We start from the raw sequence: 27,489 nt of genomic DNA, 5'->3' as shown, positions 1-27,489 counted from the left end.
AGGGAGGGGGTAGGAGGCTGGAGGAGGTTACAGAGATAGGGAGGGGTGTAGGGGCTGGGGGAGGTGACAGAGATACGGAGGGGTGTAGGGGCTGGAGGAGGTTACAGAGATAGGGAGGGGGTAGGGGGCTGGAGGAGGTTACAGAGATAGGGAGGGGTGTAGGGGCTGGGGGAGGTTACAGAGATAGGGAGGGGTGTAGGGGCTGGAGGAGGTTACAGAGATAGGGAGGGGTGTAGGGGCTGGGGGAGGTTACAGAGATAGGGAGGTGTGTAGGGGCTGGAGGAGGTTACAGAGATAGGGAGGGGTGTAGGGGCTGGAGCAGGTTACAGAGATAGGGAGGGGGTAGGGGGGCTGGAGGATGTTACAGAGATAGGGAGGGGTGTAGGGGCTGGGGGAGGTTACAGGGATAGGGAGGGGTAGGGGCGCTGGGGGAGGTTACAGAGATAGGGAGGTGTGTAGGGGCTGGGGGAGGTTACAGAGATAGGGAGGGGTGTAGGGGGGCTGGGGGAGGTTACAGAGATGGGAAGGGGGTTTAGGGGCTGGGGGAGGTTACAGAGATAGGGAGGGGTAGGGGCGCTGGAGGAGGTTACAGAGATAGGGAGGGGTGTAGGGGCTGGAGGAGATTACAGAGATGGGGAGGGGTGTAGGGGACTGGAGGAGGTTACAGAGTTAGGGAGGGGTTGTAGGGGCTGGAGGAGGTTACAGAGATAGGGAAGGTTGTAGGGGGGGCTGGAGGAGGTTACAGAGATAGGGAAGGTTGTACGGGGGCTGGAGGAGGTTACAGAGATAGGGAGGGGTGTAGGGAATGGAGGAGGTTTCAGAGCTAGGGAGGGGTGTAGGAGCTGGAGGAGGTTACAGAGATAGGGAGGTGTGTAGGGACTGGAGGAGGTTACAGAGATAGGGAGGGTTGTAGGGGACTGGAGGAGGGTATAGAGATAGGGAGGGGTGTTGGGACTGGAGGAGGTTACAGAGATATGGAGGGTTGTATGGGGGCTGGAGGAGGTTACAGAGATAGGGAGGGGTGTAGGTGACTGGAGGAGGTTACAGAGATGGGGAGCGTTGTTGGGGCTGGAGGGGTTTACAGAGGTAGGGAGGGGTGTAGGGACTGGTGGAGGTTACAGAGATAGGGAAGGTTGTAGGGGGGCTCGAGGAGGTTACAGAGATAGAGAGCGGTGTAGGGGACTGGAGGAGGTTACAGAGATAGGGAGGTTTGGAGGGGGGCTGAAGGATGTTACTGAAATAGGGAGGGGTGTAGGGGATTGGAGGAGGTGACAGAGATAGGGAGGGTTGTAGGGGGGCTGGAGGAGGTTACAGAGATAGGGAGAGGTGTAGGGGCTGGAGGAGATTACAGAGATAGGGAGGGTTGTAGGAGGACTGGAGGAGGTTACAGGGATAGGGAGGGAATGTAGGGGGGCTAGAGGAGGTTACAGAGATAGGGAGGGCTGTAGGGGGGCTGGAGGAGGTTACAGAGATAGGGAGGGGTGTAGGGGCTGGAGGAGGTTACAGAGATAGGGAGGGTTGTAGCGGCTGGGGGAGGTTACAGAGATAGGGAGGGGTGTAGGGGCTGGAGGAGGTTACAGAGATAGGGAGGGGTGTAGGGGCTGGGGGAGGTTACAGAGATAGGGAGGGGTGTAGGGGCTGGGGGAGGTTACAGAGATAGGGAGGCATGTAGGTGCTGGGGGAGGTTACAGAGATAGGGAGGGGTGTAGGGGCTGGAGGAGGTTACTGAGATAGGGAGGGGTGTAGGGGCTGGGGTAGGTTACAGAGATAGGGAGCGGTGTAGAGACTGGAGGAGGTTACAGAGATAGGGAGAGGTGTAGGGGCTGGGGGAGGTGACAGAGATAGGGAGGGGTGTAGGGGCTGGAGGAGGTTTCAGAGATAGGGAGGGGGTAGGGGGGCTGGATGGGGTTACAAAGATAGGGAGGGGTGTAGGGGCTGGGGGAGGTTACAGAGATAGGGAGGGGTGTAGGGGCTGGAGGAGGTTACATAGATAGGGAGGGGTGTAGGGGCTGGGGGAGGTTACAGAGATATGAAGGGGTGGAGGGGCTGGAGGAGGTTACAGAAATAGGGAGGGGTGTAGGGGCTGGAGGAGGTTACAGAGATAGGGAGGGGTGTAGCGGCTGGGGGAGGTTACAGAGATAGGGAGGGGGTAGGGGGGCTGGAGGAGGTTACAAAGATAGGGAGGGGTGTAGGGGCTGGGGGAGGTTACAGAGATAGGGAGGAGTGTAGGGGCTGGAGGAGGTTACATAGATAGGGAGGGGTGTAGGGGCTGGGGGAGGTTACAGAGATATGGAGGGGTGGAGGGGCTGGAGGAGGTAACAGAAATAGGGAGGGGTGTAGGGGCTGGAGGAGGTTACAGAGATAGGGAGGGGTGTAGCGGCTGGGAGAAGTTACAGAGATAGGGAGGGGTGTAGGGGCTGGAGGAGGTTACATAGATAGGGATGGGTGTAGGGGCTGGGGGAGGTTACAGAGATAGGGAGGGGTGTAGGGGCTGGAGGAGGTTACAGAGATAGGGAGGGGTGTAGGGGCTGGGGGAGGTTACAGAGATAGGGAGGGGGTAGGAGGCTGGAGGAGGTTACAGAGATAGGGAGGGGTGTAGGGGCTGGGGGAGGTGACAGAGATACGGAGGGGTGTAGGGGCTGGAGGAGGTTACAGAGATAGGGAGGGGGTAGGGGGCTGGAGGAGGTTACAGAGATAGGGAGGGGTGTAGGGGCTGGGGGAGGTTACAGAGATAGGGAGGGGTGTAGGGGCTGGAGGAGGTTACAGAGATAGGGAGGGGTGTAGGGGCTGGGGGAGGTTACAGAGATAGGGAGGTGTGTAGGGGCTGGAGGAGGTTACAGAGATAGGGAGGGGTGTAGGGGCTGGAGCAGGTTACAGAGATAGGGAGGGGGTAGGGGGGCTGGAGGATGTTACAGAGATAGGGAGGGGTGTAGGGGCTGGGGGAGGTTACAGGGATAGGGAGGGGTAGGGGCGCTGGGGGAGGTTACAGAGATAGGGAGGTGTGTAGGGGCTGGGGGAGGTTACAGAGATAGGGAGGGGTGTAGGGGGGCTGGGGGAGGTTACAGAGATGGGGAGGGGGTTTAGGGGCTGGGGGAGGTTACAGAGATAGGGAGGGGTAGGGGCGCTGGAGGAGGTTACAGAGATAGGGAGGGGTGTAGGGGCTGGAGGAGATTACAGAGATGGGGAGGGGTGTAGGGGACTGGAGGAGGTTACAGAGTTAGGGAGGGGTTGTAGGGGCTGGAGGAGGTTACAGAGATAGGGAAGGTTGTAGGGGGGGCTGGAGGAGGTTACAGAGATAGGGAAGGTTGTACGGGGGCTGGAGGAGGTTACAGAGATAGGGAGGGGTGTAGGGAATGGAGGAGGTTTCAGAGCTAGGGAGGGGTGTAGGAGCTGGAGGAGGTTACAGAGATAGGGAGGTGTGTAGGGACTGGAGGAGGTTACAGAGATAGGGAGGGTTGTAGGGGACTGGAGGAGGGTATAGAGATAGGGAGGGGTGTTGGGACTGGAGGAGGTTACAGAGATATGGAGGGTTGTATGGGGGCTGGAGGAGGTTACAGAGATAGGGAGGGGTGTAGGTGACTGGAGGAGGTTACAGAGATGGGGAGCGTTGTTGGGGCTGGAGGGGTTTACAGAGGTAGGGAGGGGTGTAGGGACTGGTGGAGGTTACAGAGATAGGGAAGGTTGTAGGGGGGCTCGAGGAGGTTACAGAGATAGAGAGCGGTGTAGGGGACTGGAGGAGGTTACAGAGATAGGGAGGTTTGGAGGGGGGCTGAAGGATGTTACTGAAATAGGGAGGGGTGTAGGGGATTGGAGGAGGTGACAGAGATAGGGAGGGTTGTAGGGGGGCTGGAGGAGGTTACAGAGATAGGGAGAGGTGTAGGGGCTGGAGGAGATTACAGAGATAGGGAGGGTTGTAGGAGGACTGGAGGAGGTTACAGGGATAGGTAGGGAATGTAGGGGGGCTAGAGGAGGTTACAGAGATAGGGAGGGCTGTAGGGGGGCTGGAGGAGGTTACAGAGATAGGGAGGGGTGTAGGGGCTGGAGGAGGTTACAGAAATAGGGAGGGTTGTAGCGGCTGGGGGAGGTTACAGAGATAGGGAGGGGTGTAGGGGCTGGAGGAGGTTACAGAGATAGGGAGGGGTGTAGGGGCTGGGGGAGGTTACAGAGATAGGGAGGGGTGTAGGGGCTGGGGGAGGTTACAGAGATAGGGAGGCATGTAGGTGCTGGGGGAGGTTACAGAGATAGGGAGGGGTGTAGGGGCTGGAGGAGGTTACTGAGATAGGGAGGGGTGTAGGGGCTGGGGTAGGTTACAGAGATAGGGAGCGGTGTAGAGACTGGAGGAGGTTACAGAGATAGGGAGAGGTGTAGGGGCTGGGGGAGGTGACAGAGATAGGGAGGGGTGTAGGGGCTGGAGGAGGTTTCAGAGATAGGGAGGGGGTAGGGGGGCTGGATGAGGTTACAAAGATAGGGAGGGGTGTAGGGGCTGGGGGAGGTTACAGAGATAGGGAGGGGTGTAGGGGCTAGAGGAGGTTACATAGATAGGGAGGGGTGTAGGGGCTGGGGGAGGTTACAGAGATATGAAGGGGTGGAGGGGCTGGAGGAGGTTACAGAAATAGGGAGGGGTGTAGGGGCTGGAGGAGGTTACAGAGATAGGGAGGGGTGTAGGGGCTGGAGGAGGTTACAGAGATAGTGAGGGGATAGGGGGGGCTGGAGGAGGTTACAGAGATAGGGAGGGGTGTAGGGGCTGGGTGAGGTTACAGAGATACGGAGGGGTGTAGGGGCTGGAGGAGGTTAAAGAGATAGGGAGGGGTGTAGGGGCTGGGGGAGGTTACAGAGATAGGGAGGGGTGTAGGGGCTGGAGGAGGTTACAGAGATAGGGAGGGGTGTAGGGGCTGGGGGAGGTTACAGAGATAGGGAGGGGTGTAGGGGCTGGAGGAGGTTACAGAGATAGGGAGGGGTGTAGGGGCTGGGGGAGGTTACAGAGATAGGGAGGGGTGTAGGGGCTGGAGGAGGTTACAGAGTTAGGGAGGGGTGTAGGGGCTGGAGGAGGTTACAGAGATAGGGAGGGGGTTGGGGGGCTGGAGGAGGGTATAGAGATAGGGAGGGGTGTTGGGACTGGAGGAGGTTACAGAGATATGGAGGGTTGTATGGGGGCTGGAGGAGGTTACAGAGATAGGGAGGGGTGTAGGTGACTGGAGGAGGTTACAGAGATGGGGAGCGTTGTTGGGGCTGGAGGGGTTTACAGAGGTAGGGAGGGGTGTAGGGACTGGTGGAGGTTACAGAGATAGGGAAGGTTGTAGGGGGGGCTGGAGGAGGTTACAGAGATAGGGAAGGTTGTACGGGGGCTGGAGGAGGTTACAGAGATAGGGAGGGGTGTAGGGAATGGAGGAGGTTTCAGAGCTAGGGAGGGGTGTAGGAGCTGGAGGAGGTTACAGAGATAGGGAGGTGTGTAGGGACTGGAGGAGGTTACAGAGATAGGGAGGGTTGTAGGGGACTGGAGGAGGGTATAGAGATAGGGAGGGGTGTTGGGACTGGAGGAGGTTACAGAGATATGGAGGGTTGTATGGGGGCTGGAGGAGGTTACAGAGATAGGGAGGGGTGTAGGTGACTGGAGGAGGTTACAGAGATGGGGAGCGTTGTTGGGGCTGGAGGGGTTTACAGAGGTAGGGAGGGGTGTAGGGACTGGTGGAGGTTACAGAGATAGGGAAGGTTGTAGGGGGGCTCGAGGAGGTTACAGAGATAGAGAGCGGTGTAGGGGACTGGAGGAGGTTACAGAGATAGGGAGGTTTGGAGGGGGGCTGAAGGATGTTACTGAAATAGGGAGGGGTGTAGGGGATTGGAGGAGGTGACAGAGATAGGGAGGGTTGTAGGGGGGCTGGAGGAGGTTACAGAGATAGGGAGAGGTGTAGGGGCTGGAGGAGATTACAGAGATAGGGAGGGTTGTAGGAGGACTGGAGGAGGTTACAGGGATAGGGAGGGAATGTAGGGGGGCTAGAGGAGGTTACAGAGATAGGGAGGGCTGTAGGGGGGCTGGAGGAGGTTACAGAGATAGGGAGGGGTGTAGGGGCTGGAGGAGGTTACAGAAATAGGGAGGGTTGTAGCGGCTGGGGGAGGTTACAGAGATAGGGAGGGGTGTAGGGGCTGGAGGAGGTTACAGAGATAGGGAGGGGTGTAGGGGCTGGGGGAGGTTACAGAGATAGGGAGGGGTGTAGGGGCTGGGGGAGGTTACAGAGATAGGGAGGCATGTAGGTGCTGGGGGAGGTTACAGAGATAGGGAGGGGTGTAGGGGCTGGAGGAGGTTACTGAGATAGGGAGGGGTGTAGGGGCTGGGGTAGGTTACAGAGATAGGGAGCGGTGTAGAGACTGGAGGAGGTTACAGAGATAGGGAGAGGTGTAGGGGCTGGGGGAGGTGACAGAGATAGGGAGGGGTGTAGGGGCTGGAGGAGGTTTCAGAGATAGGGAGGGGGTAGGGGGGCTGGATGAGGTTACAAAGATAGGGAGGGGTGTAGGGGCTGGGGGAGGTTACAGAGATAGGGAGGGGTGTAGGGGCTGGAGGAGGTTACATAGATAGGGAGGGGTGTAGGGGCTGGGGGAGGTTACAGAGATATGAAGGGGTGGAGGGGCTGGAGGAGGTTACAGAAATAGGGAGGGGTGTAGGGGCTGGAGGAGGTTACAGAGATAGGGAGGGGTGTAGGGGCTGGAGGAGGTTACAGAGATAGTGAGGGGATAGGGGGGGCTGGAGGAGGTTACAGAGATAGGGAGGGGTGTAGGGGCTGGGTGAGGTTACAGAGATACGGAGGGGTGTAGGGGCTGGAGGAGGTTAAAGAGATAGGGAGGGGTGTAGGGGCTGGGGGAGGTTACAGAGATAGGGAGGGGTGTAGGGGCTGGAGGAGGTTACAGAGATAGGGAGGGGTGTAGGGGCTGGGGGAGGTTACAGAGATAGGGAGGGGTGTAGGGGCTGGAGGAGGTTACAGAGATAGGGAGGGGTGTAGGGGCTGGGGGAGGTTACAGAGATAGGGAGGGGTGTAGGGGCTGGAGGAGGTTACAGAGTTAGGGAGGGGTGTAGGGGCTGGAGGAGGTTACAGAGATAGGGAGGGGGTTGGGGGGCTGGAGGATGTTACAGAGATAGGGAGGGGTGTAGGGGCTGGGGGAGGTTACAGAGATAGGGAGGGGTGTAGGGGCTGGGGGAGGTTACAAAGAAAGGGAGGGGGTGTAGGGGCTGGAGGAGGTTACAGAGATAGGGAGGGGTGTAGGGGCTGGTGGAGGTTACAGAGATAGGGAGGGGTGTAGGGGCTGGGGGAGGTTACAGAGATAGGGAGGTGTGTAGGGGGCTGGGGGAGGTTACAGAGATAGAGAGGGGGTTTAGGGGCTGGGGGAGGTTACAGAGATAGGGAGGGGTAGGGGCGCTGGAGGAGGTTACAGAGATAGGGAGGGGTGTAGGGGCTGGAGGAGGTTACAGAGATGGGGAGGGGTGTAGGGGACTGGAGGAGGCTACAGAGTTAGGGAGGGGTTGTAGGGGCTGGAGGAGTTTACAGAGATAGGGAGGGGTTGTAGGGGCTGGAGGAGGTTACAGAGATAGGGAGGGGTGTAGGGGACTGGATGAGGTTACAGAGATAGGGAGGGGTGTAGGAGCTGGAGGAGGTTACAGAGATAGGGAGGGGTGTAGGAGCTGGAGAAGGTTACAGAGATAGGGAGGTTTGTAGGGGGGCTGAAGGTTGTAGGAGGACAGGAGGAGGTTACAGAGATAGGGAGGGAATGTATGGGGGCTAGAGGTGGTTACAGAGATAGGGAGGGGTGTAGGGGGGCTGGAGGAGGTTACAGAGATAGGGAGGGGTGTAGGGGCTGGAGGAGGTTACAGAGATATGGAGGGGTGTAGGGGCTGGAGGAGGTTACAGAGATATGGAGGGCTGTAGGCGCTGGAGGAGGTTACAGCGATAGGGAGGGATGTAGAGGGGCTGGAGGAGGTTACAGTGATAGGGAGGGGTGTAGTTACTGGAGGAGGTTTCAGAGATAGGGAGGGGTGTAGGGGCTGGGGGAGGTTACAGAGATAAGATGGGGTGTAGGGGCTGGAGGAGGTTACAGAGATAGGGAGGAGTGTAGGGGCTGGGGGAGGTTACAGAGATAGGGAGGGGTGTAGGGGCTGGAGGAGGTTACAGAGATAGGGAGGGGTGTAGGGGCTGGGGAGGTTACAGAGATAGGGAGGGGTGTAGGGGCTGGGGGAGGTTACAGAGATAGGGAGGCATGTAGGTGCTGGGGGAGGTTACAGAGATAGGGAGGGGTGTAGGGGCTGGAGGAGGTTACTGAGATAGGGAGGGGTGTAGGGGGCTGGGGGAGGTTACAGAGATAGGGAGGGGGTTTAGGGGCTGGGGGAGGTTACAGAGATAGGGAGGGGTAGGGGCGCTGGAGGAGGTTACAGAGATAGGGAGGGGTGTAGGGGCTGGAGGAGGTTACAGAGATGGGGAGGGGTGTAGGGGACTGGAGGAGGCTACAGAGTTAGGGAGGGGTTGTAGGGGCTGAAGGAGGTTACAGAGATAGGGAGGGGTTGTAGGGGCTGGAGGAGGTTACAGAGATAGGGAGGGGTGTAGGGGACTGGATGAGGTTACAGAGATAGGGAGGGGTGTAGGAGCTGGAGGAGGTTACAGAGATAGGGAGTTGTGTATGGACTGGAGAAGGTTACAGAGATAGGGAGGGTTGTAGGGGACTGGAGGAGGTTATAGAGATAGGGATGGGTGTTGGGACTGGAGGAGGTTACAGAGATAGGGAGGTTTGTATGGGGGCTGGAGGAGGTTACAGAGATAGGGAGGGGTGTAGGTGACTGGAGGAGGTTACAGAGATGGGGAGCGTTGTTGGGGCTGGAGGGGTTTACAGAGGTAGGGAGGGGTGTAGGGACTGGAGGAGGTTACAGAGACAGGGAAGGTTGTAGGGGGGCTGGAGGAGGTTACAGAGATAGGGAGCGGTGTAGGGGACTGGAGGAGGTTACAGATATAGGGAGGTTTGTAGGGGGGCTGAAGGATGTTACAGAAATAGGGAGGGGTGTAGGGGACTGGAGGAGGTGACAGAGATAGGGAGGGTTGTAGGGGGGCTGGAGCAGGTTACAGAGATAGGGAGAGGTGTAGGGGCTGGAGGAGATTACAGAGATAGGGAGGGTTGTAGGAGGACAGGAGGAGGTTACAGAGATAGGGAGGGTTGTAGGGGGGCTGGAGGAGGTTACAGAGATAGGGAGGGGTGTAGGGGCTGGAGGAGGTTACAGAGATAGGGAGGGGTGTAGGGGCTGGAGGAGGTTACAGAGATATGGAGGGCTGTAGGCGCTGGAGGAGGTTACAGCGATAGGGAGGGATGTAGGGGGGCTGGAGGAGGTTACAGAGATAGGGAGGGGTGTAGTTACTGGAGGAGGTTTCAGAGATAGGGAGGGGTGTAGGGGCTGGGGGAGGTTACAGAGATAAGATGGGGTGTAGGGGCTGGAGGAGGTTACAGAGATAGGGAGGGGTGTAGGGGCTGGGGGAGGTTACAGAGATAGGGAGGGGTGTAGGGACTGGAGGAGGTTACAGAGATAGGGAGGGGTGTAGGGGCTGGAGGAGGTTACATAGATAGGGAGGGGTGTAGGGGACTGGTGAGGTTACAGAGATAGGGAGGGGTGTAGGAGCTGGAGGAGGTTACAGAGATAGGGAGGTGTGTATGGACTGGAGAAGGTTACAGAGATAGGGAGGGTTGTAGGGGACTGGAGGAGGTTATAGAGATAGGGATGGGTGTTGGGACTGGAGGAGGTTACAGAGATAGGGAGGTTTGTATGGGGGCTGGAGGAGGTTACAGAGATAGGGAGGGGTGTAGGTGACTGGAGGAGGTTACAGAGATGGGGAGCGTTGTTGGGGCTGGAGGGGTTTACAGAGGTAGGGGGGGGATGTAGGGACTGGAGGAGGTTACAGAGACTGGGAAGGTTGTAGGGGGACTGGAGGAGGTTACAGAGATAGGGAGGTTTGTAGGGGGGCTGAAGGTTGTAGGAGGACAGGAGGAGGTTACAGAGATAGGGAGGGAATGTATGGGGGCTAGAGGAGGTTACAGAGATAGGGAGGGGTGTAGGGGGGCTGGAGGAGGTTACAGAGATAGGGAGGGGTGTAGGGGCTGGAGGAGGTTACAGAGATAGGGAGGGGTGTAGGGGCTGGAGGAGGTTACAGAGATATGGAGGGCTGTAGGCGCTGGAGGAGGTTACAGCGATAGGGAGGGATGTAGGGACTGGAGGAGGTTTCAGAGATAGGGAGGGGTGTAGTTACTGGAGGAGGTTTCAGAGATAGGGAGGGGTGTAGGGGCTGGGGGAGGTTACAGAGATAGGGAGGGGTGTAGGGGCTGGGGGAGGTTACAGAGATATGGAGGGGTGTAGGGGCTGGAGGAGGTTACAGAGATATGGAGGGCTGTAGGCGCTGGAGGAGGTTACAGCGATAGGGAGGGATGTAGGGGGGCTGGAGGAGGTTACAGTGATAGGGAGGGGTGTAGTTACTGGAGGAGGTTTCAGAGATAGGGAGGGGTGTAGGGGCTGGGGGAGGTTACAGAGATAAGATGGGGTGTAGGGGCTGGAGGAGGTTACAGAGATAGGGAGGAGTGTAGGGGCTGGGGGAGGTTACAGAGATAGGGAGGGGTGTAGGGGCTGGAGGAGGTTACAGAGATAGGGAGGGGTGTAGGGGCTGGGGAGGTTACAGAGATAGGGAGGGGTGTAGGGGCTGGGGGAGGTTACAGAGATAGGGAGGCATGTAGGTGCTGGGGGAGGTTACAGAGATAGGGAGGGGTGTAGGGGCTGGAGGAGGTTACTGAGATAGGGAGGGGTGTAGGGGGCTGGGGGAGGTTACAGAGATAGGGAGGGGGTTTAGGGGCTGGGGGAGGTTACAGAGATAGGGAGGGGTAGGGGCGCTGGAGGAGGTTACAGAGATAGGGAGGGGTGTAGGGGCTGGAGGAGGTTACAGAGATGGGGAGGGGTGTAGGGGACTGGAGGAGGCTACAGAGTTAGGGAGGGGTTGTAGGGGCTGAAGGAGGTTACAGAGATAGGGAGGGGTTGTAGGGGCTGGAGGAGGTTACAGAGATAGGGAGGGGTGTAGGGGACTGGATGAGGTTACAGAGATAGGGAGGGGTGTAGGAGCTGGAGGAGGTTACAGAGATAGGGAGTTGTGTATGGACTGGAGAAGGTTACAGAGATAGGGAGGGTTGTAGGGGACTGGAGGAGGTTATAGAGATAGGGATGGGTGTTGGGACTGGAGGAGGTTACAGAGATAGGGAGGTTTGTATGGGGGCTGGAGGAGGTTACAGAGATAGGGAGGGGTGTAGGTGACTGGAGGAGGTTACAGAGATGGGGAGCGTTGTTGGGGCTGGAGGGGTTTACAGAGGTAGGGAGGGGTGTAGGGACTGGAGGAGGTTACAGAGACAGGGAAGGTTGTAGGGGGGCTGGAGGAGGTTACAGAGATAGGGAGCGGTGTAGGGGACTGGAGGAGGTTACAGATATAGGGAGGTTTGTAGGGGGGCTGAAGGATGTTACAGAAATAGGGAGGGGTGTAGGGGACTGGAGGAGGTGACAGAGATAGGGAGGGTTGTAGGGGGGCTGGAGCAGGTTACAGAGATAGGGAGAGGTGTAGGGGCTGGAGGAGATTACAGAGATAGGGAGGGTTGTAGGAGGACAGGAGGAGGTTACAGAGATAGGGAGGGTTGTAGGGGGGCTGGAGGAGGTTACAGAGATAGGGAGGGGTGTAGGGGCTGGAGGAGGTTACAGAGATAGGGAGGGGTGTAGGGGCTGGAGGAGGTTACAGAGATATGGAGGGCTGTAGGCGCTGGAGGAGGTTACAGCGATAGGGAGGGATGTAGGGGGGCTGGAGGAGGTTACAGAGATAGGGAGGGGTGTAGTTACTGGAGGAGGTTTCAGAGATAGGGAGGGGTGTAGGGGCTGGGGGAGGTTACAGAGATAAGATGGGGTGTAGGGGCTGGAGGAGGTTACAGAGATAGGGAGGGGTGTAGGGGGTGGGGGAGGTTACAGAGATAGGGAGGGGTGTAGGGACTGGAGGAGGTTACAGAGATAGGGAGGGGTGTAGGGGCTGGAGGAGGTTACATAGATAGGGAGGGGTGTAGGGGACTGGTGAGGTTACAGAGATAGGGAGGGGTGTAGGAGCTGGAGGAGGTTACAGAGATAGGGAGGTGTGTATGGACTGGAGAAGGTTACAGAGATAGGGAGGGTTGTAGGGGACTGGAGGAGGTTATAGAGATAGGGATGGGTGTTGGGACTGGAGGAGGTTACAGAGATAGGGAGGTTTGTATGGGGGCTGGAGGAGGTTACAGAGATAGGGAGGGGTGTAGGTGACTGGAGGAGGTTACAGAGATGGGGAGCGTTGTTGGGGCTGGAGGGGTTTACAGAGGTAGGGGGGGGATGTAGGGACTGGAGGAGGTTACAGAGACTGGGAAGGTTGTAGGGGGACTGGAGGAGGTTACAGAGATAGGGAGGTTTGTAGGGGGGCTGAAGGTTGTAGGAGGACAGGAGGAGGTTACAGAGATAGGGAGGGAATGTATGGGGGCTAGAGGAGGTTACAGAGATAGGGAGGGGTGTAGGGGGGCTGGAGGAGGTTACAGAGATAGGGAGGGGTGTAGGGGCTGGAGGAGGTTACAGAGATAGGGAGGGGTGTAGGGGCTGGAGGAGGTTACAGAGATATGGAGGGCTGTAGGCGCTGGAGGAGGTTACAGCGATAGGGAGGGATGTAGGGACTGGAGGAGGTTTCAGAGATAGGGAGGGGTGTAGTTACTGGAGGAGGTTTCAGAGATAGGGAGGGGTGTAGGGGCTGGGGGAGGTTACAGAGATAGGGAGGGGTGTAGGGGCTGGGGGAGGTTACAGAGATAGGGAGGGGTGTAGGGGCTGGAGGAGGTTACATAGATAGGGAGAGGTGTAGGGGCTGGGGAGGTTACAGAGATATGAAGGGATGTAGGGGCTGGAGGAGGTTACAGAGATAGGGAGGGGTGTAGGGGCTGGAGGAGGTTACATAGATAGGGAGAGGTGTAGGGGCTGGGGAGGTTACAGAGATAGGGAGGGGTGTAGGGGCTGGAGGAGGTTACTGAGATAGGGAGGGGTGAAGGGGCTGGGGTAGGTTACAGAGATAGGGAGCGGTGTAGAGACTGGAGGAGGTTACAGAGATAGGGAGAGGTGTAGGGGCTGGGGGAGGTGACAGAGATAGGGAGGAGTGTCGGGGCTGGAGGAGGTTTCAGAGATAGGGAGGGGGTAGGGGGGTGGATGAGGTTACAAAGATAGGGAGGGGTGTAGGGGCTGGCGGAGGTTACAGAGATAGGGAGGGGTGTAGGGGCTGGGGGAGGTTACAAAGATAGGGAGGGGTGTACGGGGTCTGGGGGCGTTACAGAGAAAGGGAGGGGGTGTAGGGGCTGGAGGAGGTTACAGAGATAGGGAGGGGTGTAGGGGCTGGTGGAGGTTACAGAGATAGAGAGGGGTGTAGGGGCTGGGGGAGGTTACAGAGATAGGGAGGTGTGTAGGGGCTGGAGGAGGTTACAGAGAAAGGGAGGGGGTGTAGGGGCTGGAGGAGGTTACAGAGATAGGGAGGGGTGTAGGGGCTGGTGGAGGTTACAGAGATAGGGAGGGGTGTAGGGGCTGGGGGAGGTTACAGAGATAGGGAGGTGTGTAGGGGGCTGGGGGAGGTTACAGAGATAGGGAGGGGGTTTAGGGGCTGGGGGAGGTTACAGAGATAGGGAGGGGTAGGGGCGCTGGAGGAGGTTACAGAGATAGGGAGGGGTGTAGGGGCTGGAGGAGTTTACAGAGATGGGGAGGGGTGTAGGGGACTGGAGGAGGCTACAGAGTTAGGGAGGGGTTGTAGGGGCTGAAGGAGGTTACAGAGATAGGGAGGGGTTGTAGTGGCTGGAGGTGGTTACAGAGATAGGGAGGGGTGTAGGGGACTGGATGAGGTTACAGAGATAGGGAGGGGTGTAGGAGCTGGAGGAGGTTACAGAGATAGGGAGGTGTGTATGGACTGGAGAAGGTTACAGAGATAGGGAGGGTTGTAGGGGACTGGAGGAGGTTATAGAGATAGGGATGGGTGTTGGGACTGGAGGAGGTTACAGAGATAGGGAGGTTTGTATGGGGGCTGGAGGAGGTTACAGAGATAGGGAGGGGTGTAGGTGACTGGAGGAGGTTACAGAGATGGGGAGCGTTGTTGGGGCTGGAGGGGTTTACAGAGGTAGGGAGGGGTGTAGGGACTGGAGGAGGTTACAGAGACAGGGAAGGTTGTAGGGGGGCTGGAGGAGGTTACAGAGATAGGGAGCGGTGTAGGGGACTGGAGGAGGTTACAGAGATAGGGAGGTTTGTAGGGGGGCTGAAGGATGTTACAGAAATAGGGAGGGGTGTAGGGGACTGGAGGAGGTGACAGAGATAGGGAGGGTTGCAGGGGGGCTGGAGCAGCTTACAGAGATAGGGAGAGGTGTAGGGGCTGGAGGAGATTACAGAGATAGGGAGGGTTGTAGGAGGACAGGAGGAGGTTACAGAGATAGGGAGGGTTGTAGGGGGGCTGGAGGAGGTTACAGAGATAGGGAGGGGTGTAGGGGCTGGAGGAGGTTACAGAGATAGGGTGGGGTGTAGGGGCTGGAGGAGGTTACAGAGATATGGAGGGCTGTAGGCGCTGGAGGAGGTTACAGCGATAGGGAGGGATGTAGGGGGCTGGAGGAGGTTACAGAGATAGGGAGGGGTGTAGTTACTGGAGGAGGTTTCAGAGATAGGGAGGGGTGTAGGGGCTGGGGGAGGTTACAGAGATAAGATGGGGTGTAGGGGCTGGAGGAGGTTACAGAGATAGGGAGGGGTGTAGGGGCTGGGGGAGGTTACAGAGATAGGGAGGGGTGTAGGGACTGGAGGAGGTTACAGAGATAGGGAGGGGTGTAGGGGCTGGAGGAGGTTACATAGATAGGGAGGGGTGTAGGGGCTGGGGAGGTTACAGAGATATGGAGTGGTGTAGGGACTGGAGGAGATTACAGAGATAGGGAGGGTGTAGGGGCTGGAGGAGGTTAGAGAGATAGGGAGAGTTGTAGGGGTTGGAGGAGGTTACAGAGAGAGGGAGGGTTGTAGGGGGCTGGAGGAGGTTACAGAGATAGGGAGGATTGTAGGGATTGGAGGAGGTTACAGAGATAGGGAGGGTTGTAGGTGCTGGAGGAGGTTACAGAGATAGGGATAGTTGTAGGAGCTAGAGGAGGTTACAGAGATAGGGAGGGTTGTAGGGGCTGGAGGAGGCGATAGAGATAGGGAGGGTTGTAGGGGCTGGAGGAGGTTACAGAGATAGGGAGGGTTGTAGGAGCTCGAGGAAGTTACAGAGATAGGGAGGGGTGTAGGGGCTAGAGGGGTTTACAGAGATAGAGAGGTTTGTAGGAGCTAGAGGAGGTTACAGAGATAGGGAGGGTTGTAGGGACTGGAGGAGGTTACAGAGATAGGGAGGGTGTAGGGGCTGGAGGAGGTTAGAGAGATAGGGAGAGTTGTAGGGGCTGGAGGAGGTTACAGAGAGAGGGAGGGTTGTAGGGGGCTGGAGGAGGCTACAGAGATAGGGAGGAATGGAGGGATTAGAGGAGGTTACAGAGATAGGGAGGGTTGTAGGGGCTGGAGGAGGTTACAGAGATAGGGAGAGTTGTAGGGGCTGGAGGAGGTTACAGAGAGAGGGACGGTTGTAGGGGGCTGGAGGAGGTTACAGAGATAGGGAGGGTTGCAGGGGCTGGAGGAGGTTACAGAGATAGGGAGGGTTGTAGGGGCTGGAGGAGTTTACAGAGATAGTGATGATTGTAGGCGCTGGAGGAGGTTACAGAGATAGGGACGGTTGTAGGGGCTGGAAGAGATTACAGGGATAGGGAGGGTTGTAGGGTAGGAGGTTACAGAGATAGGGAGGGTTGTAGGAGCTAGAGGAGGTTGCAGAGATAGGGAAGGTTGTAGGGGCGAGAGGAGTTTACAGGGATAGTGAGGGTTGTAGGAGCTGGAGGAGGTTACAGAGATAGGGAGGGTTGTAGGGGCTGGAGGAGGTTACAGAGACAGGGAGAGGTGTAGGGGACTGGAGGAGGTTACATAGATAGGGAGGGTTGTAGGGGGACTGGAGGAGGTTACAGAGATAGGGAGTGATTGTAGGGGGGCTGGAAGAGGTCACAGAGATAGGGACGGTTGTAGGGGGGCTGGAGGAGATTACAGAGATAGGGAGGGGTGTAGGGCGGTGGAGCAGGTTACAGAGATAGGGAGGGGGGAAGGGGGCTGGAGGAGGTTACAGAGATAGGGAGGGTGTAGGGGGCTGGAGGTGGTTACAGAGATAGGGAGGGTTGTAGGGGCTGGAGGAGGTTACAGAGATAGTGAGGATTGTAGGCGTTGGAGGAGATTACAGAGATAGGGAGGGGTGTAGGGGCTGGAGGAGGTTACAGAGATAGGGAGGGTTGTAGGGACTGGAGGAGGTTACAGAGATAGGGAGGGTTGTAGGGGCTGGAGGAGGTTACAGAGATAGGGAGGGTTGTAGGGGCTGGAGGAGGTTACAGTGATAGGGAGGGTTGTAGGGGCTGGAGGAGGTTACAGAGATAGGGAGGGATTGTAGTGGGGCTGGAGGAGGTTACAGAGACAGGGAGGGGTGTAGGGGACTGGAGGAGGCTACAGAGATAGGGAGGGGTGTAGTGGGGCTGGAGGAGGTTACCGAGATAGTGAGGGTTGAAGGGGCTGGAGGATGTTACCGAGATAGTGAGAGTTGTAGGGGCTGGAGGAGGTTACAGAGATAATGAGGGTTGTAGGGGCTGGAGGAGGTTACAGAGATAGGGAGGGTTGTAGGGGCTGGAGGAGGTTACAGAGATCGGGAGGGTTGTAGGGGCTGGAGGAGGTTACAGAGATAGTGAGGATTGTAGGCGTTGGAGGAGATTACAGAGATAGGGAGGGGTGTAGGGGCTGGAGGAGGTTACAGAGATAGGGAGGATTGTAGGGATTAGAGGAGGTTACAGAGATAGGGAGGGTTGTAGGAGCTGGAGGAGGTTACAGAGATAGGGAGAGTTGTAGGGGCTGGAGGAGGTTACAGAGAGAGGGAGGTTTGTAGGGGGCTGGAGGAGGTTACAGAGATAGGGAGGGTTGTAGGGGGCTGGAGGAGGTTACAGAGATAGGGAGAGTTGTAGGGGCTGGAGGAGGTTACAGAGATAGGGAGGGTTGTAGGGGCTGGAGGAGGTTACAGAGATAGGGAGAGTTGTAGGGGCTGGAGGAGTTACAGAGAGAGGGACGGTTGTAGGGGGCTGGAGGAGGTTACAGAGATAGGGAGGGTTGCAGGGGCTGGAGGAGGTTACAGAGATAGGGAGGGTTGTAGGAGCTAGAGGAGGTTACAGAGATAGGGAGGTTTGTATGAGCTAGAGGAGGTTACAGAGATGGGGGGGTATAGGGACTGGAGGAGGTTATAGAGACAGGGGGAGTGGTAGGGGCTGTAGGAGGTTACAGGGATAGGAAGGGCTGTACAGGCTGTAGGAGGTTACAGAGATAGGGAGGGTTGTAGGAGCTAGAGGAGGTTACAGAGATAGGGAGGGTTGTAGGGGCTAGAGGAGTTTACAGGGATAGGGAGGGATGTAGGAGCTAGAGGAGGTTACAGAGATAGGGAGGGTTGTAGGGGCTTGAGGAGGTTAGAGAGATATGGAGTGTTCTAGGGGCTGGAGGAGGTTACAGGGATGGGGGGTTGGGGTTGTAGGGGCTGGAGGAGGTTACAGGGATAGGGAGGGTTGTAGGAGCTAGAGGAGGTTACAGAGATAGGGACGGTTGTAGGGGCTGGAGGAGGTTACAGAGATAGGCAGGGTTGTAGGGGCTGGGGGAGGTTACAGAGATAGGGAGGGCTTTAGGGGCTGGGGGAGGTTACAGAGATAGGTAGGGTTGTAGGGGGCTGGGGGAGTTTACAGAGATAGGGAGGGTTGTAGGGGCTGGAGGAGGTTACAGAGATAGGGAGAGTTGTAGGGGCTGGAGGAGGTTACAGAGAGAGGGAGGGTTGTAGGGACTGGAGGAGGTTACAGAGATAGGGAGTGTTGTAGGGGCTGGAGGAGGTTACAGAGATAGGGAGAGTTGTAGGTGATGGAGGAGGTTACAGAGAGAGGGAGGGTTGTAGGGGGCTGGAGGAGGTTATAGAGATAGGGAGGGTTGTAGGGGGCTGGAGGAGGTTACAGAGAGAGGGAGGGTTGTAGGAGCTAGAGGAGGTTACAGAGATATGGAGGGTTGTAGGGGCTGGAGGAGGTTACAGAGATAGGGAGAGTTGTAGGATCTAGAGGAGGTTACAGAGATAGGGAGGGGTGTAGGGATCTGGAGTAGGTTACAGAGATAGGAAGGGTTGTAGGAGCTAGAGGAGGTTACAGAGATAGGGAGGCGTGTAGGGTGCTGGAGGAGGTTACAGAGATAGGGAGGGTTGTAGGGGACTGGGGGAGGTTACAGAGGTCGGGAGGGTTATAGGGGCTGGAGGAGGTTACAGAGATAGGGAGGGTTGTAGTGGCTGGAGGAGGTTACAGAGATAGGGAGGGAAGTAGGGGGTGGAGGATGTTACAGAGGTAGGGTGGTTTGTAGGGGGCTGGGGGAGGTTACAGAGATCGGGAAGGTTGTAGGGGCTGGAGGAGGTTACAGAGATAGGGGGGGTGTAGGGGCTGGAGGAGGTTACAGAGATAGGGAGGGTGGTAGAGGCTGGACGAGGTTACAGAGATAGAGAGGGTTGTAGTGGCTGGATGAGGTTACAGAGATAGGGAGGGGTGTAGGGGGCTGGGGGAGGTTACAGAGATCGGGAGGGTTGTAGGGGCTGGAGGAGGTTACAGAGATAGGGAGAGTTGCAGGGGCTGGAGGAGGTTACAGAGAGAGGGAGGGTTGTAGGGGGCTGGAGAAGGTTACAAAGAGAGGGAGGGTTGTAGGGACTGGAGGAAGTTCCAGAGATTGGGAGGGTTGTAGGGGCTGGAGAAGGTTACAGAGATAGGGAGAGTTGCAGGGGCTGGAGGAGGTTACAGAGAGAGGGAGGGTTGTAGGGGGCTGGAGAAGGTTACAAAGAGAGGGAGGGTTGTAGGGGGCTGGAGGAGGTTACAGAGATAGGGAGGATTGTAGGGACTGGAGGAGTTTACAGAGATAGGGAGGGTTGTATGGGCTGGAGGAGATTACAGGATTAGGGAGGGTTGTAGGGACTGTGGGAGGTTACAGAGATAGGGAGGGTTGTAGGAGCTAGAGGAGGTTACAGAGATATGGAGGGTTGTAGGGGCTGGAGGAGGTTACAGAGATAGGGAGAGTTGTAGGATCTAGAGGAGGTTACAGAGATAGGGAGGGGTGTAGGGATCTGGAGTAGGTTACAGAGATAGGAAGGGTTGTAGGAGCTAGAGGAGGTTACAGAGATAGGGAGGCGTGTAGGGTGCTGGAGGAGGTTACAGAGATAGGGAGGGTTGTAGGGGACTGGGGGAGGTTACAGAGGTCGGGAGGGTTATAGGGGCTGGAGGAGGTTACAGAGATAGGGAGGGTTGTAGTGGCTGGAGGAGGTTACAGAGATAGGGAGGGAAGTAGGGGGTGGAGGATGTTACAGAGGTAGGGTGGTTTGTAGGGGGCTGGGGGAGGTTACAGAGATCGGGAAGGTTGTAGGGGCTGGAGGAGGTTACAGAGATAGGGGGGGTGTAGGGGCTGGAGGAGGTTACAGAGATAGGGAGGGTGGTAGAGGCTGGACGAGGTTACAGAGATAGAGAGGGTTGTAGTGGCTGGATGAGGTTACAGAGATAGGGAGGGGTGTAGGGGGCTGGGGGAGGTTACAGAGATCGGGAGGGTTGTAGGGGCTGGAGGAGGTTACAGAGATGGGGGATTGTAGGGGTTGGATGAGGTTACAGAGTTAGGGAGGGTTTTAGGGGGTGGAGGAGGTTACAGAGATAGGGAGGTTTGTAGGGGGCTGGGGGAGGTTACAGAGATCGGTAGGATTGTAGGGGCTGGAGGAGGTTACAGAGATAAGGGGGGGTGTAGGGGCTGGATGATGTTACAGAGTTAGGGAGGGGGTGTAGGGGCTGGAGGAGGTTACAGAGATAGGGAGGGGGCGTAGCAGCTAGAGGAGGTTACAGATGTATGGAGGGTTGTAGGGGCTGGAGGAAGTTACAGAAATAGGGAGGGTTGTAGGGGCTGGAGGGGGTTACAGAGGTAGGGAGGGTTCTAGGGGCTGGAGGAGGTTACAGAGGAAGGGAGGAGTGTACGGGCGGGAGGAGGTTACAGAGATGGGAGGGTTGTAGGGGCTGGAGGGGGTAACAGAGATAGGGAGGGTTGTAGGGGCTGGAGGAGGTTACAGAGGTAGGGAGGAGTGTAGGGGCTGGAGGAAGTTACAGAGATAGGGAGGGGTGTCGGGGCTGGAGGAGGTTACAGAGATAGGGAGGGGTGTAGGGGGTGGAGGTGGTTACAGAGATAGGGAGGGGTGTAGGGGGCTGGAGGAGGTTACAGAGATAGGGTGGGTGTAGGGGGCTGGAGGTGGTTACAGAGATAGGGAGGGTTGTAGGGGCTGGAGGAGGTTACAGAGATAGTGAGGATTGTAGGCGCTGGAGGAGGTTACAGAGATAGTGAGGATTGTAGGCGCTGGAGGAGGTTACAGAGATAGGGAGGGTTGTAGGGGCTGGAGGAGGTTACAGAGATAGGGAGGGTTGTAGGGGCTGGAGGAGGTTACAGAGATAGGGAGGGGGGTAGGGGCTGGAGGAGTTTAAAGAGATAGTGAGGATTGTAGGCGCTGGAGGAGGTTACAGAGATAGGGAGGTGTGTAGGGGCTGGAGGAGGTTACAGAGATCATCAGCAAACGTGTAGATGGAGTTGGGACCAAGTTTTGCCCGCAGTCGTGTGTGTACAGGGCGTAGAGTAGGGGGCTAAGTACGCAGCCTTGCGGAGCCCCGGTGTTGAGGACTATTGTGGAGGAGGTGTTGTTGTTCATTCTTACTGATTGTGGTCTGTTGGTCAGAAAATCGAGGATCCAGTTGCAGAGTGGGGAGCCAAGTCCTAGGTTTTGGAGCTTCGATATGAGCTTGGCTGGGATTATGGTGTTGAAGGCGGAGCTGTAGTCAATAAATAGGAGTCTGATGTAGGAGTCCTTGTTTTCGAGATGCTCTAGGGATGAGCTTCTTGAGTGTTGGAGCTGCACTGATCCAGGCCACGTCAGCGCCGAGTCTGGATATTGTCCAGGTCTTGCTGCATTTGGACAGGGACTGCTTCATTATCTGAGGAGTGGCGAATGGTGCTGAACATTGTGCAGTCATCGGCAAACATCCCCACTTCTGACCTTCTGACGGAAGGGAGGTCATTGATGAAGCAGCTGAAGGTGGCTGGGCCGAGGTCACTCCCCTGAGGAACTCCTGCAGTGATGTCCTGGAGCTGAGATGATTGACCTCCAACCACCACAACCATCTTCCTTTGTGCCGGAAATGGTCCCAACCAGCGGAGATTTTCCCCCTGATTCCCATTGGCTCCAGTTTAGCTCGGGTTCCTTGATGCCACACTCGGTCAAATGTTGCCTTGATGTCGAGGGCAGTCACTCCCACCTCACCTCTGGCATTCAGCTCTTTTGTCCATGTTTATACCAAGGCTGTAATGAGGTCAGGAGCTGAGTGACACTGACGGACCCCAAACTGAGCGTCCGTGAGCCGGTTCTTGCTGAGTAAGTGCCGCTTGATAGCACTGTTGAGGGTTCTATAGGGTGGAGAAGGTTACAGAGATAGGGAGGGTTCGGGCTGGAGGAGGTTACAGAGATAGGGAGGGTTGTAGGAGCTACAGGAGGTTACAGAGATAGGGAGGGGTGTAGGGGCTGGAGGAGGTAACAGAGATAGGGAGGGGTGTAGGGGCTGGGGGAGGTTACAGAGATAGGGAGGGTTGTAGGGGCTGGAGGAGGTTACAGAGATAGGGAGAGTTGTAGGGGCTGGAGGAGGTTACAGAGAGAGGGAGGGTTGTAGGGACTGGAGGAGGTTACAGAGATAGGGAGTGTTGTAGGGGCTGGAGGAGGTTACAGAGATAGGGAGAGTTGTAGCAGCTGGAGGAGGTTACAGAGAGAGGGAGGGTTGTAGGGGGCTGGAGGAGGTTACAGAGAGAGGGAGGGTCGTAGGGGGCTGGAGGAGGTTACAGAGATAGGGAGGATTGTAGGGACTGGAGGAGTGTACAGAGATAGGGAGGGTTGTATGGGCTGGAGGAGGTTACAGAGATAGGGAGGGTTGTAGGAGCTAGAGGAGGTTACAGAGATAGGGAGGGTTGTAGGGGCTGGAGGAGGTTATAGAGATAGGGAGGGTTGTAGGGGCTGGAGGAGGTTACAGAGATAGGGAGGGTTGTAGGAGCTAGAGGAGGTTACAGAGATAGGGAGGATTGTAGGGACTGGAGGAGTTTACAGAGATAGGGAGGGTTGTATGGGCTGGAGGAGATTACAGGATTAGGGAGGGTTGTACGGGCTGGAGGAGGTTACAGAGATAGGGAGGGTTGTAGGGACTGTGGGAGGTTACAGAGATAGGGAGGGTTGTAGGAGCTAGAGGAGGTTACAGAGATATGGAGGGTTGTAGGGGCTGGAGGAGGTTACAGAGATAGGGAGAGTTGTAGGATCTAGAGGAGGTTACAGAGATAGGGAGGGGTGTAGGGATCTGGAGTAGGTTACAGAGATAGGGAGGGTTGTAGGAGCTAGAGGAGGTTACAGAGATAGGGAGGCGTGTAGGGTGCTGGAGGAGGTTACAGAGATAGGGAGGGTTGTAGGGGACTGGGGGAGGTTACAGAGGTCGGGAGGGTTGTAGGGGCTGGAGGAGGTTACAGAGATAGGGAGGGTTGTAGGGGCTGCAGGAGGTTACAGAGATAGGGAGGGGATTAGGGGCTGGAGGAGGTTACAGAGATAGGGAGGGTTGTAGTTGCTGGAGGAGGTTACAGAGATAGGGAGGGAAGTAGGGGGTGGAGGATGTTACAGAGGTAGGGTGGTTTGTAGGGGGCTGGGGGAGGTTACAGAGATCGGGAAGGTTGTAGGGGCTGGAGGAGGTTACAGAGATAGGGGGGGTGTAGGGGCTGGAGGAGGTTACAGAGATAGGGAGGGTGGTAGAGGCTGGACGAGGTTACAGAGATAGAGAGGGTTGTAGTGGCTGGATGAGGTTACAGAGATAGGGAGGGGTGTAGGGGGCTGGGGGAGGTTACAGAGATCGGGAGGGTTGTAGGGGCTGGAGGAGGTTACAGAGATGGGGGATTGTAGGGGTTGGATGAGGTTACAGAGTTAGGGAGGGGTGTAGGGGCTGGAGGAGGTTACAGAGATAGGGAGGGGTTTAGGGGGTGGAGGAGGTTACAGAGATAGGGAGGTTTGTAGGGGGCTGGGGGAGGTTACAGAGATCGGTAGGATTGTAGGGGCTGGAGGAGGTTACAGAGATAAGGGGGGGTGTAGGGGCTGGATGATGTTACAGAGTTAGGGAGGGGCTGTAGCGGCTAGAGGAGGTTACAGATGTATGGAGGGTTGTAGGGGCTGGAGGAAGTTACAGAAATAGGGAGGGTTGTAGGGGCTGGAGGGGGTTACAGAGGTAGGGAGGGTTCTAGGGGCTGGAGGAGGTTACAGAGGAAGGGAGGAGTGTACGGGCGGGAGGAGGTTACAGAGATGGGAGGGTTGTAGGGGCTGGAGGGGGTAACAGAGATAGGGAGGGTTGTAGGGGCTGGAGGAGGTTACAGAGGTAGGGAGGAGTGTAGGGGCTGGAGGAAGTTACAGAGATAGGGAGGGGTGTAGGGGCTGGAGGAGGTTACAGAGATAGGGAGGGGTGTAGGGGGTGGAGGTGGTTACAGAGATAGGGAGGGGTGTAGGGGGCTGGAGGAGGTTACAGAGATAGGGTGGGTGTAGGGGGCTGGAGGTGGTTACAGAGATAGGGAGGGTTGTAGGGGCTGGAGGAGGTTACAGAGATAGTGAGGATTGTAGGCGCTGGAGGAGGTTACAGAGATATGAGGGTTGTAGGGCTGGAGGAGGTTACAGAGATAGTGAGGATTGTAGGCGCTGGAGGAGGTTACAGAGATAGTGAGGATTGTAGGCGCTGGAGGAGGTTACAGAGATAGGTAAGGTTGTAGGGGCTGGAGGAGGTTACAGAGATAGGGAGGGTTGTAGGGGCTGGAGGAGGTTACAGAGATCGGGAGGGGGGTAGGGGCTGGAGGAGTTTAAAGAGATAGTGAGGATTGTAGGCGCTGGAGGAGGTTACAGAGATAGGAGGATTGTAGGGTCTGGAGGAGGTTACAGAGATAGGGAGGGGTGTAGGGGCTGGAGGGGGTTACAGAGATAGGGAGGGGTGTAGGGGCTGGAGGGGGTTACAGAGATAGGGAGGTGTGTAGGGGCTGGAGGAGGTTACAGAGATCATCAGCAAACGTGTAGATGGAGTTGGGACCCAGTTTTGCCACGCAGTCGTGTGTGTACAGGGCGTAGAGTAGGGGGCTAAGTACGCAGCCTTGCGGGGCCCCGGTGTTGAGGACTATTGTGGAGGAGGTGTTGTTGTTCATTCTTACTGATTGTGGTCTGTTGGTCAGAAAATCGAGGATCCAGTTGCAGAGTGGGGAGCCAAGTCCTAGGTTTTGGAGCTCTGATATGACCTTGGCTGGGATTATGGTGTTGAAGGCGGAGCTGTAGTCAATAAATAGGAGTCTGATGTAGGAGTCCTTGTTTTCGAGATGCTCTAGGGATGAGCTTCTTGAGTGTTGGAGCTGCACTGATCCAGGCCACGTCAGCCCCGAGTCTGGATATTGTCCAGGTCTTGCTGCATTTGGACAGGGACTGCTTCATTATCTGAGGAGTGGCGAATGGTGCTGAACATTGTGCAGTCATCGGCAAACATCCCCACTTCTGACCTTCTGACGGAAGGGAGGTCATTGATGAAGCAGCTGAAGATGGTTGGGCCGAGGACACGACCCTGAGGAACTCCTGCAGTGATGTCCTGGAGCTGAGATGATTGACCTCCAACCACCACAACCATCTTCCTTTGTGCCGGGAATGGTCCCAACCAGCGGAGATTTTCCCCCTGATTCCCATTGGCTCCAGTTTAGCTCGGGTTCCTTGATGCCACACTCGGTCAAATGTTGCCTTGATGTCGAGGGCAGTCACTCCCACCTCACCACTGGCATTCAGCTCTTTTGTCCATGTTTATACCAAGGCTGTAATGAGGTCAGGAGCTGAGTGACACTGACGGACCCCAAACTGAGCGTCCGTGAGCCGGTTCTTGCTGAGAAAGTGCCGCTTGATAGCACTGTTGAGGGTTCTATAGGGTGGAGAAGGTTGCAGAGATAGGGAGGGTTCGGGCTGGAGGAGGTTACAGAGATAGGGAGGGTTGTAGGAGATACAGGAGGTTACAGAGATAGGGAGGGGTGTAGGGGCTGGAGGAGGTAACAGAGATAGGGAGGGGTGTAGGGGCTGGGGGAGGTTACAGAGATAGGGAGGGTTGTAGGGGCTGGAGGAGGTTACAGAGATAGGGAGAGTTGTAGGGGCTGGAGGAGGTTACAGAGAGAGGGAGGGTTGTAGGGACTGGAGGAGGTTACAGAGATAGGGAGTGTTGTAGGGGCTGGAGGAGGTTACAGAGATAGGGAGAGTTGTAGCAGCTGGAGGAGGTTACAGAGAGAGGGAGGGTTGTAGGGGGCTGGAGGAGGTTACAGAGAGAGGGAGGGTCGTAGGGGGCTGGAGGAGGTTACAGAGATAGGGAGGATTGTAGGGACTGGAGGAGTGTACAGAGATAGGGAGGGTTGTATGGGCTGGAGGAGGTTACAGAGATAGGGAGGGTTGTAGGAGCTAGAGGAGGTTACAGAGATAGGGAGGGTTGTAGGGGCTGGAGGAGGTTATAGAGATAGGGAGGGTTGTAGGGGCTGGAGGAGGTTACAGAGATAGGGAGGGTTGTAGGAGCTAGAGGAGGTTACAGAGATAGGGAGGGTTGTAGGGGCTGGAGGAGGTTACAGAGATAGGGAGGGTTGTAGGAGCTAGAGGAGGTTACAGAGATGGGGGGAGGTGTAGGGACTGGAGGAGGTTATAGAGATAGGGAGGGTGGTAGGGGCTGTAGGAGGTTACAGGGATAGGAAGGGCTGTACAGTCTGGAGGAGGTTACAGGGATAGGGAGGGTTGTAGGAGCTAGATGAGTTACAGAGATGGGGGGGTTGTAGGGGCTGGAGGAGATTACAGGATTAGGGAGGGTTGTACGGGCTGGAGGAGGTTACAGAGATAGGGAGGGTTGTAGGGACTGTGGGAGGTTACAGAGATAGGGAGGGTTGTAGGAGCTAGAGGAGGTTACAGAGATAGGGATAGTTGTAGGATCTAGAGGAGGTTACAGAGATAGGGAGGGGTGTAGGGGTCTGGAGTAGGATACAGAGATAGGGAGGGTTGTAGGAGCTAGAGGAGGTTACAGAGATAGGGAGGGGTGTAGGGGGCTGGAGGAGGTTACAGAGGTCGGGAGGGTTGTAGGGGCTGGAGGAGGTTACAGAGATAGGGAGGGTTGTAGGGGGCTGGGGGAGGTTACAGAGGTCGGGAGGGTTGTAGGGGCTGGAGGAGGTTACAGAGATAGGGAGGGGATTAGGGGCTGGAGGAGGTTACAGAGATAGGGAGGGTGGTAGAGGCTGGACGAGGTTACAGAGATAGGGAGGGTTGTAGTGGCTGGAGGAGGTTACAGAGATAGGGAGGGGTGTAGGGGCTGGAGGAGGTTACAGAGATAGGGAGGGAAGTAGGGGGTGGAGGAGGTTACAGAGGTAGGGAGGGTTGTAGGGGGCTGGGGGAGGTTCCAGAGATCGGGAGGGTTGTAGGGGCTGGAGGAGGTTACAGAGATAGGGGAGGTGTAGGGGACTGGAGGAGGTTATAGAGATAGGGAGGGTGGTAGGGGCTGTAGGAGGTTCCAGGGATACGGAGGGTGGTAGAGGCTGGACGAGGTTACAGAGATAGAGAGGGCTGTAGCGGCTAGAGGAGGTTACAGAGGTATGGAGGGTTGTAGGGGCTGGAGGAAGTTACAGAAATAGGGAGGGTTGTAGGGGCTGGAGGGGGTTACAGAGGTAGGGAGGGTTCTAGGGGCTGGAGGAGGTTACAGAGGTAGGGAGGAGTGTAGGGGCAGGAGGAGGTTACAGAGATAGGGGGGGGTGTAGGGGCTGGATGATGTTACAGAGTTAGGGAGGGGGTGTAGGGGCTGGAGGAGGTTACAGAGATAGGGAGGGGGTGTAGCGGCTAGAGGAGGTTACAGAGGTATGGAGGGTTGTAGGGGCTGGAGGAAGTTACAGAAATAGGGAGGGTTGTAGGGGCTGGAGGGGGTTACAGAGGTAGGGAGGGTTCTAGGGGCTGGAGGAGGTTACAGAGGTAGGGAGGAGTGTAGGGGCAGGAGGAGGTTACAGAGATGGGAGGGTTGTAGGGGCTGGAGGGGGTAACAGAGATAGGGAGGGTTGTAGGGGCTGGAGGAGGTTACAGAGGTGGGGAGGAGAGTAGGGGCTGGAGGAAGTTACAGAGATAGGGAGGGGTGTAGAGGGCTGGAGGAGGATACAGAGATAGGGAGGGGTTTAGGGGCTGAAGGAGGTTACAGAGATAG

The sequence above is a fragment of the Scyliorhinus torazame genome, chromosome 29 (assembly GCF_047496885.1).
Source record: "Scyliorhinus torazame isolate Kashiwa2021f chromosome 29, sScyTor2.1, whole genome shotgun sequence".
In the NCBI taxonomy this organism is placed as follows: domain Eukaryota; kingdom Metazoa; phylum Chordata; class Chondrichthyes; order Carcharhiniformes; family Scyliorhinidae; genus Scyliorhinus; species Scyliorhinus torazame.
Note: the sequence above shows the minus strand (reverse complement) of the source record.